The following is a 9,858-nucleotide window of genomic DNA, read 5'->3' on the forward strand; positions in this document are numbered from 1 at the left end:
CAAAGGAGAGAATAAGAAAATAATTTTTTTTAAAATACGGGAGAGAGAGAGAGAGAGAGAAAAAAAACAATGAAAATAAGTATTTGGTTATCCCTTCATGGCGGCGGAGACACACATGTAGGGTGGCACTAAAAAATTTACACTAAAGGAACCAAAATGGCACAACGAAACACAAATAGATAGATGCAACATGTCATAGATACAATGGTACATTGTAGGAAGCAAAGACAGGTGTTCACGTGGGTACAAAAAAAGTCCAAAGTATGTAACAACATGAAAATTTTGATTTTTAAAATCACTCTATCGGATTAAGATGCAAAAAAGAAGTGAATAGTGATAAAGCAATAGGATCGATGACCCAAATGAGGTATCTAGTGTCAAAAATGGGTGTTCACATTGAAAAATATCAAAAAACACATTGAAAAATTAAGAATGACAAATCCATATACGAAAACAAAGAGTGGTGAAAAGAAGATGTCTAGTTGGACAAGCCCCATAGGACGGTTATGTCAAAATACAATTTTGAGGGAAAAATATTGTGTTCACATGGAAAAATGACAAAAATACAATTAAAAATTTTCCATAGATATGTGAAAATTAGTAACAACCCATCCGTGTATCAAATTAATGGGCTATAAAAAGAAAAAAGTTGAGGCAAAGGGGAAGGGCAAGGCTTGTTAACAATATTCTGTAAAGGCTAAAGTCAAAGAAGGTCAAAGCAAAGTCAAAGTGCAAGTGTCCACTACTATTTTTTGAACATATCAAAGGGATGAATAGGAGGGTGACATCAAATTCTAGTTTTGGTAAAGTTAGGATGTGTTCACATGAAAAACATGCAAAATAAGAAAATTACAAAAAGGAAAGGGGAAGACCCTTGGGAGAGAGGTGTGACATTATGGATAGGTGGGGTAGGGACTCCAATAGGATTTAGAGAAGAAACATTTTTAATGAGTCAAGTGTAAAGGATATTCACATGGGTGTATGCAAGATAGATGTATAGGGACCCATTCCCATACTTGTGACTGTACCAGATGAGGTGATGACAACCTATACACTAACAAATGGTTGGATCTTGACATCCCCATACTTAAGACATAAGATACACATGTATACAAAAGAGTAGGATTAGAAACACTTGGCATGTTTAACAAGTAGTCGAAGCAAACAATTATTGTGGAACGAGGTATTGTAGTCAATTTTGTAGGAGGCACTACAACTCATCATAACATGTGTATACATGGTAGGGACCATGTAGCAATACTCAAGGAGGTAGCATTATTGATAAAGGTCGATAAGTTGTCATTATCAAAGCATATTACCCTTAGTCTTGCCAAACCCTCATATTGAAGGAAGAGCTTAGTCATTCATCTCAATTACTCATATCACTCAACAGATATTTGAAGGACCCATATCTTAAAGCCAATTTAGAATTTGGCAAGATGGGGAGGCTTAGAGGGATTATGCAAGCATATGCAATTGATGATGTATCTATGCATCATCCCAACCCAAGTGGCATAGGTGGGAGAAGGAAGGCCAAGGAGCCTCATAGTATAGTGCACAAAATAGAGCAACACGTCATGTGATGGTAGTAGGGACCCATCTCGTGTATGTAGTGTAAAATGAGAATGAGTTGGATCACCAATTGCTCTTAACATCCCTCAATCCTCACCTCTCTATTGATTGAAGGAAAAGTCATCAAACTCAACCCCCCCTCTATCTCACACTTTCTTGATAGATACAAGAGGGAAACCTAATTCCTGAAACCCACTAATGTATTCCTCATTGTCACTTGTGTAAATGTTGTATGTATTGTGTGCAATTGATGGTGTAGCAATGCATCCTGCCCTGTGTTGGCATAGAATATAAGAAAGAATGGCCAAGGAGACTTATAGTATCGTGCATATAACAAATTTCACTTTGTGCATTGAGAGGCCCAACCCGTGCATGCAACACTCCATTGACATAGCTCACCGCTCATTGAATTGAAGGAAAAAGATTGGTCACTCAACTCACCCTTTGGCTCACACTCTATTGATAGATACAGAGGGCAACCATACTCACATTCCCATCTTGTTAGGATGATAGCTCACATCACTCAAGGGTTATCCATGAAGATGATATTGGGCTAGTTGATGATAACAAACAATGCCTCTACTAATGAAGCAACATACCCAGGAGATAGCCAATAGACCAAGAACTTAATTTGGATATACTTTCACCTACCAGAGGAGTCAAATGCTCTACAGAGCCACATGACACAATGCACCAAGAGAGGTGGCTTCAGAGCTAGATCCTATAGTTTTTATGCCATCCTTCAAATTTTTTCCAAACGTTCCAAGTGCAAAAGATGATGCTGCAAGGACTTGTCATCTTTGAGGCACTCTTTGATAGCCACTTGCAATGATGGTAGTTTCAATTGCATAGGAAAAATAACATTTGTGTCATATATGAATTGAAAAGATATCTATCATGTAGCCGCCTTATGAGAAGGTAAAGTATGCCCAGAGGGTCTCTGTAAGGTGATTATCCTAGTTGCAACAATGTGTGGCAATTTTTCATGTTAGAATAAAGAAAAGGATATGATTGGTAGCTTTGACTTGCCTCTTGGCTCTAGGATAGTAGGGTGTGGACTTGTAGTTCTTGATCTTGTAGATCTTTATTAGATCCTCTACGGTTTTGTTTAGAAAGTGAGTGCCTTTGTTACTCACAAGCTCTAAGGGGCTGCCAAAATGGATGATGATATTCTCGTATAGAAATACGGCTATATAGTCAAGAGGTAGTGCTATGTTAAGAGGGTAGTATTGTGTGGTCAAGAGGTTAGCAATGTCTGCATACCATGGGGTTACATCCTCTACTAGAAACATAGCTATATTAGGAAGGTTTAGATCATCCTACTCCTCTTAGGAATTTGCAATAATGATCAACCGCCAGGACATTGGAGCAAGTGGGCTTGGTAACCACTTCAAAGTCAAACTCCTAGAATAGGAGGATCCATCTCATTATTCATACTTTGACATTTGTTTTGTTCATCAAGAATGATAATGCTTCATGATCTACATAGAATTTTAATTGGGTTGATAGCAAATAGTGTTGAAACTTTTCCAAGGGAAACACCATTGCTACGAACTCAAGCTCTATCACTGTGTAGTTCCTTTCTGTATGAGTGACTTAATAGATTATATAATAAATGTGCTAATCCATCTTTGAAGCACCTTTTTGGCAGAGGACTACTCCGAGAGCTTTGACTAATGCATTAGTGTATACATGGATTATTTCATTCAATCAGGAGGTAGTAGCATAGGTTCTCTAATGATGCACTGCTTCAAAGTGTTAAAGACTTCTTCATAATCATCTGTCCAAATGAGCTATATGCATCTTTCCTCAAGAGCTTGTGCAAGGGGCTACCTTTGTTGCAAAATGTGCTATAAACCTCATGTAGTATCCCACATGATCAAGCAATCCTCTAAGCTATTTAAGATTGGTTGGTGCTATCATGGCTACAATATTCTCAATGTTTGCTAGATTTTTTGCTATCCCCTATATAGAGATAATGCAGCCCAATATGACTTCCAAAGAGACTCCAAAGTTGCATTTATTAAGGCTAAGGGAGATTCCATACTCTTGGTACTTCTCAAAGCACTGCTCTACGTGTCCCCAATTCTTTCAGAGTACATTGAAGAAATAAAAATCGTCTAAATATGCCTCAATGAAATCATGCTGGTGGTTCTACAATGTGGCCATTATCACTTGCTAGAAGGTAGCTAGGGCATTGCAGAGACGGAATGGCATCACTCTCTAGGTATAGGTCTCCCATTTTATGGTGAAGGCTATCTTGGATTCATCCTCATTGACGATTTGCATCTAATTATATGTAAGCCATCCACGAGAGAGTAAAGCTCATATCTTGCATCTATATCTAAGAGTTGATATGTGAAAGGGATAGGGAAGTGATCTTTCTTTGTCTTGGAATTGAGTTTCAGAAGTCCACACAAATATGCAACTTTCCATTCCTCTAAGGTACAACCACGATGGGAAAAACATAGTCAACTATCCTTGGAGCATTCTATTCTTACTACCTAAGAAAGATTCCTACATAAGATTTCTGCTCACTAAAGGAGATGCATGACAGAAGGAAGGAAGATGAGAAAGCCAAATTCAATCTACTAGAATAAAAGTTGACAACCTAAGATATTGGACCAAATCCTAGAGGACTTGGACTTAATTTTGGCCCAAGGAGGTTCCCCGTCTAAAGTTACAATGGAAGACAAGTTGATGGTGGCCAGATATCAAAAGTGGAGTATTACAAATGTGGAGAAAAGGGTCATATCCTCCCAAAATATCCAAACCCTAGAAGGTCCATGGACTATAAGCCCTTATGTAGTCAATACAAAGAAGAGGGCCACACTGCAAAAGGTTGTCCCAAATCCAGCCCTTGCAAAGGCTAATGCCGCTTATAGCTAGTAGAAATCTTAAGAACTAGCCTCTAACTTGGTGGAATTGGAGATAGCCACAATTACACGTGCCAAGAAAAGAGTACCAACAATTCTAAAAAAGAATGTTCCACCTACAAAAAATGTGAAGTTCAAGCTCCCAAACAAAGCCACAAAGTAGTATATTGCATGACGATACAATGCAAAACAATCGAGTGTCACAAAAGGATACAAAGCTAGTCTAGGACACATAACCAAAGGTCCAAGATATAGGAGGTGGATGTATCTCCAATGATAGAAGAAGTGATGATGTAGCCCTTGCTTGAAGAAAGAGGAAAAATAAAAGTGGGTATAGCTTGACAACTCTCTAGCCAGTAATTGGAGAAGCTCGTAGATACCATAAAGGAATATAACGTGGTGAAGGACGTGGATACCTTGTGCCCTAGTTTCACATTCCGTCAATTGTTGATGTTGTGGAAAAGGATTCAAAAGAATCCTCATGTGAAGATGTGGTCTACGAATTGCTACGATGGTACCAAGAAGGCCCCAGAGCCTATGAAAGAGGTAGAAGTGGCCAATGCCTTCCTAGATCTTGGCACTCCAAGGATTGGCATTTGGATAAGTCTGTTTCACTACAAGTGCATTGATTGATGGAGGTTCCTCAATGAATAAAATGATTGATGAGATGACGAAAGATTTGGGCATCCAAGGCATGTGACAAACTCAATGGCTTATCAAACTAGTGGATTAGAGTAGAATCAAGCCCTTAGGCATCCTCCCATATGTCAAGACCACAGTGCTTGGACAAGACTACTAGCTCACTTACTTGGTGGTAAAGCCCAACTATCATGGAATACCTTATCCTCTATTGTTGAAAATACCATGGCTATTTGAAGCTAGAGTAAGGACTGATTGGTTCAAATGAACTCTAACCCTAGACATGAGACCAAATAAATTAGTATTGAATCTATATGGTGCTAAAAAAGGACAAGGGTCCACCTCCATAAAGATCTCATCTAACTCTTCTAATAAATTAGTATTGAAGCTATATGGTGCTCAAAAAGGACAAGGGTCCACCTCCTTAGAGATCTCATCTAACTCTTCCAACAAAGCTAGAAATGCAAAGAATAGACTATCAAACACATTTTCCCAAAGAAAATGGAAGCACAATCCTGGATAGTGGACACTATAAGCCATCTCTTGAAAGTTGCAAAGGCACCACCAATGGGTGAATACATTTTACATGAATGAGGAATGATTTTTGAAATTACCTCTGATAGTAAGATAGAGGCATGGATGTACTACTCCCATGCTACATGGCCACAACAAAGCTGGAGGCAAAAGCACAAGCAAATACAGAAGCAAAAGGAGAAGTATAAGATGCAATATAGAGATTTTATTTCTCATATAGAGCCCCTTTGGATGTAGAAAAAAAATAGAAGGGGAAGATGATGAAAGTGAAGATCAAGATTTAGACAATGAAGAGGAAGAGTCTATTTGATGAGAAGCATATATAAAGGATGATAGAGTCTCAGAGATCTTGGAAGAAGGTGAATACCCCCTTGTATTGGATGGTATGACGATGGTCCCTTTTAGTCTGTTCAATTGTCCTTAGAGTGTGCAAAAGATATATATAAGAAGTAGATTAAGCAAAATAAGCCTTACTTTCACAGTGGCTCTTGCTGCCCTAATTGTTTATTTTGGAGAGACAATGATGATGATACCCCCTACCAACAGGCATCAAATCTACTAGAGCAGAGAAACATAGAAGATTTGTGTCATGTAACATTCCTACATGCATCCTCTAAGGATGAATCCTCAAATCAAGAAGTGAGTATCCCTCAAACCACAAATCAGAAACAATCCTCATTCCTTTTAACATAAAAAATTATAAGAAAAGTTGCAACCAAGAAAAGAAGATGGTCCCAATGAATTTTCAAAAGAGGAGGCCACTCCCTTGAAGGAGTCTAATCTTTATCCAAAAGTAGTATGAGGCACATTCATAAGAGAAGTGAAAGGTGAAAAACAATTGACTTTGTGGATGTAGATGGCACTGAACATCATCTCAACATGGATAGCAGTCTTCTTGATTAAGAACAAGAAATCCTTTGTGACCTATTGAGAAGGAGAACTTGGATGTGTTTACTTGTTCTTATAAATACCTAAAGGGGATTGATCTCACTATGTGTTAATATCACATAAACTTGGATCATATTGCTAAGGCACTATGGCAATGTCAGAGGTGCATGAATCCTAACTATTCAACCCTAGTCAAGTCAGAGTTGTTGAAGCTCCTAGAAGCTGAGTTCATCTATCATGTGATCACATCAATTAGCTCTTTCTTGATGCTTACAACAACTAATCTACATAAATAGTCCTTGGAGTAAGGTTTTGGGGAGTCTCTATAATCACCACATCGACTAGTTGGGTTGATGTAGATGATCTTACATTCTAACTCTGGATCAAAGCTCTTGTTGGGACTATTTCCTATTGATTCTAGTTGCTAGGGTCCCATTGTTGTTGATTTGCTATTGGAGGAATTATTGGGGGCCACGTCTTTTATGGTTGAGCCATTTTCTTTGGGGCACTATTTGTAACCACTGTGGATTTGGTGCACTGTACTACGATATTGATTGCATTTGAGGGTAGGGGTAGGGATAGTCCCTAGGAGTGCATTTGGTGGATACACCATTCCTAGCATTGGTGAGAGCTCGATTTTAGGACTCGATTTTGACCCGTTCTTGAAGCGTTGGAGCCTATTTTTGGAGCCGAAAAGTGCCAAGAGGCATTAAAGAGCCAATTTGAGAGGTTAGAGACCCTAAAATATAGATACCCTAGGGGAAGAGCTCATTGTGTGAATTTCAAAGGTCGATTGCTACAAGATTAATCATCACTTGAAAGTTGCATGATTGATTGAAGTCATAACTTCTTGAAGACATCAATCTTGTTTGTGATTTTCTAGATTAGATCCTGATTGAATTAAGTGTTGAAAAAGATATAAATTGAGGAGCCCTATACCTCCCCCAAGGATAGGTGTTGAATCCCCATACCAAGAGAGGATGTTTTTACCTTTGCGGAAGCATGGACCGTCGACTTTGATGGCCGAAGGTCTCATAGCAGGGATTGTATTAAGTAGGAGCTGGTTTGTTGAGATATCGAGCTCCACTCGTGATATGCCAAGGTGACCCTTGTGCATTTATGTCACTGACGTGTCAGTTGCAGATGCGGTTGGTACACCGCCCATCAATAATAGCTAGATGACAGCTATCCTTATCTACTCTAGTTCGTGGCTCAATTAGTATGCCACCTTAGTTAGTTGTCTTTGTTTTGAGACCCATATATAGGGTTCTTCTATTTCTTTGTATGAGAGTTCTTTTTGGCTACACAACTAAGAAGAGGAAAATTGTTTTCAGCCTCCACCTCTGTGTGTATTCCCCCATTGTGCAAGCGAGAAAGCTACAAGTGAGACTCCTTCCTTCTCTCCCACAATCTTGACATGGTATCAGAGCCTTGTTCGTGGTAAGGAGCTCAAGAAAGCAAGCCAAGCTCACGGTGTTCTGGTAAGAGGAGCAATGTTGCTTTCATTTTCTGTTTTGGGAGCAGATCTCTGTAGGTAGCACAGCCGGAAATTGCAAGAGTGCATTGTCTCAGGTTGAGACGCCCTTCGCGGTGAAGCAAGAGGGCAGTATATGCTGCGGGAGAGGACTTTAGTCCATGGTGACCCTGTTTTTTTAATTTGAGGCCATTTCGGGGCCTATTTTGGAGGCGGAAGTTTTCTGCACGCACTCAGGAAAAAGCCCTATTTTATGCTGTGCGACCACTGTTCTACAGGTCGATGAAAAGTTACCACAGATATTGCATCGTATGCTCGTGTGCAGAGACATTGGGAGTTATAGAATCATCCTTGGTTCCTGTATATGCAAAATCGTCACTAGGAAGTGACTGTGTGGTCAAATACCACTTTCGCCAGTTTTGCAGATTTGCCCTTGTGAGGCTGAAGCTGTGTTCTTTGCAGTGACAGAATTTTTTGCAGTGTTCTGTAATGGCGTCTGATTCTCTTTCACAGATTGTCACTGAAAAGCTTGACAAGAACAACTTCCAAGCATGGAAGTTTAGAATGACGAATTTCCTTATGGGAAAAGGATATTGGGAATTTGTTGCAGGAAATGAAGAAGAACCAGCTCTTCCTGATGTTCCCAATCAACAGCAAATGCAGGCATTTAAAGCATGGCATGAGAGAGCCAGGAAAGTTATGTACTGGCTGTCTATCAGCATTTCAGACTCTATGATTGTGCATATTCAAGATGCAAGTATGCCAAAGGAGGCGTGGGATACTTTGTCAAAAATGTATAGCACAAATACGCAAGCCAGGAAAATGCAGCTCAAGCAAGAGTTGCACAATGTGCAAAGAGAAAATATGAGCATCAATGACTACCACATGAAGGTGAAGAAGATTGCAGATGCACTTGCTTCCATTGGGTCGCCAGTGGAAGATGATGATTTAGTTTCTGTGACCTTGAATGGTCTAGGAAAGGATTATGCATAGTTCCGAACATCCATTTCCGTCCGTGAAAGATTTCCTGATTTTGAGGAGTTGATTGCTCTTCTAATTTCTGAGGAGCAAAGAAATGGTGGTGCATCTTCTTCAGGAGGAACTTCAAAAGAAACTGTCTTCTACTCAAATGCTGGAAGAGGTAGAGGCAGAGGTAGAGGAGGCCGATTTGGAGGCCGTGATAGAAATCAGAATATGCAGCAAACTCAAGAAAACCAGTCCTATGGAGGAGGACGTGGTAACTCTAGAGGCAGGGGGAGCCAAAGAGGTTGTGGTGGATGCCAAAGAGGCCAAAATGCAGACAGCAATGTTGAATGCTACTACTGTGGTAAAATGCGTCATATGGCTAAAGAGTGCTATAAAAAGCAGAATGACATCATGAATGGAAAACTACAACAAGGAAATTATGCATCTTCTAGTAGACAGGGTGATGACAGAAATGAGCATTTGTTTATGGTGCAGCACATGAACAATTCTGTGACAAGTGCAGAAGAAAGCAACGATGTATGGTATGTTGACTCAGGTGCATCAAACCACATGAAAAGTCATGCAGAATGGATGGAGGATGCAAGGAAAATGGAAAAACCAGGATTTGTGGAGACTGGTGATGATACTGCATATCCTATTGTGCAGATTGGAAAAATTCATTTGTCTATGCAGGATGGGAAAAAGAAATACCTGTACGATGTATTTCATGTCCCGAATATCACCAAGAATCTGGTTTCTGTTGGTCAAATGGTTGAGCAGGGCTTGCAGGTCAGATTTAATCCTCATGGATGCTTTGTTGAGGATATGAAAAATAAAGGTCGCTTGATAGCAAAAGGAAAGAAGAAGGGCAGAATGTTTACGTTGGATGCAGACATGCTTGAATTGAGT

Source organism: Lygodium microphyllum, chromosome 3 (genome assembly GCF_053477565.2).
Source record: "Lygodium microphyllum isolate KBCC chromosome 3, Lygodium_microphyllum_v1.1.10, whole genome shotgun sequence".
In the NCBI taxonomy this organism is placed as follows: domain Eukaryota; kingdom Viridiplantae; phylum Streptophyta; class Polypodiopsida; order Schizaeales; family Lygodiaceae; genus Lygodium; species Lygodium microphyllum.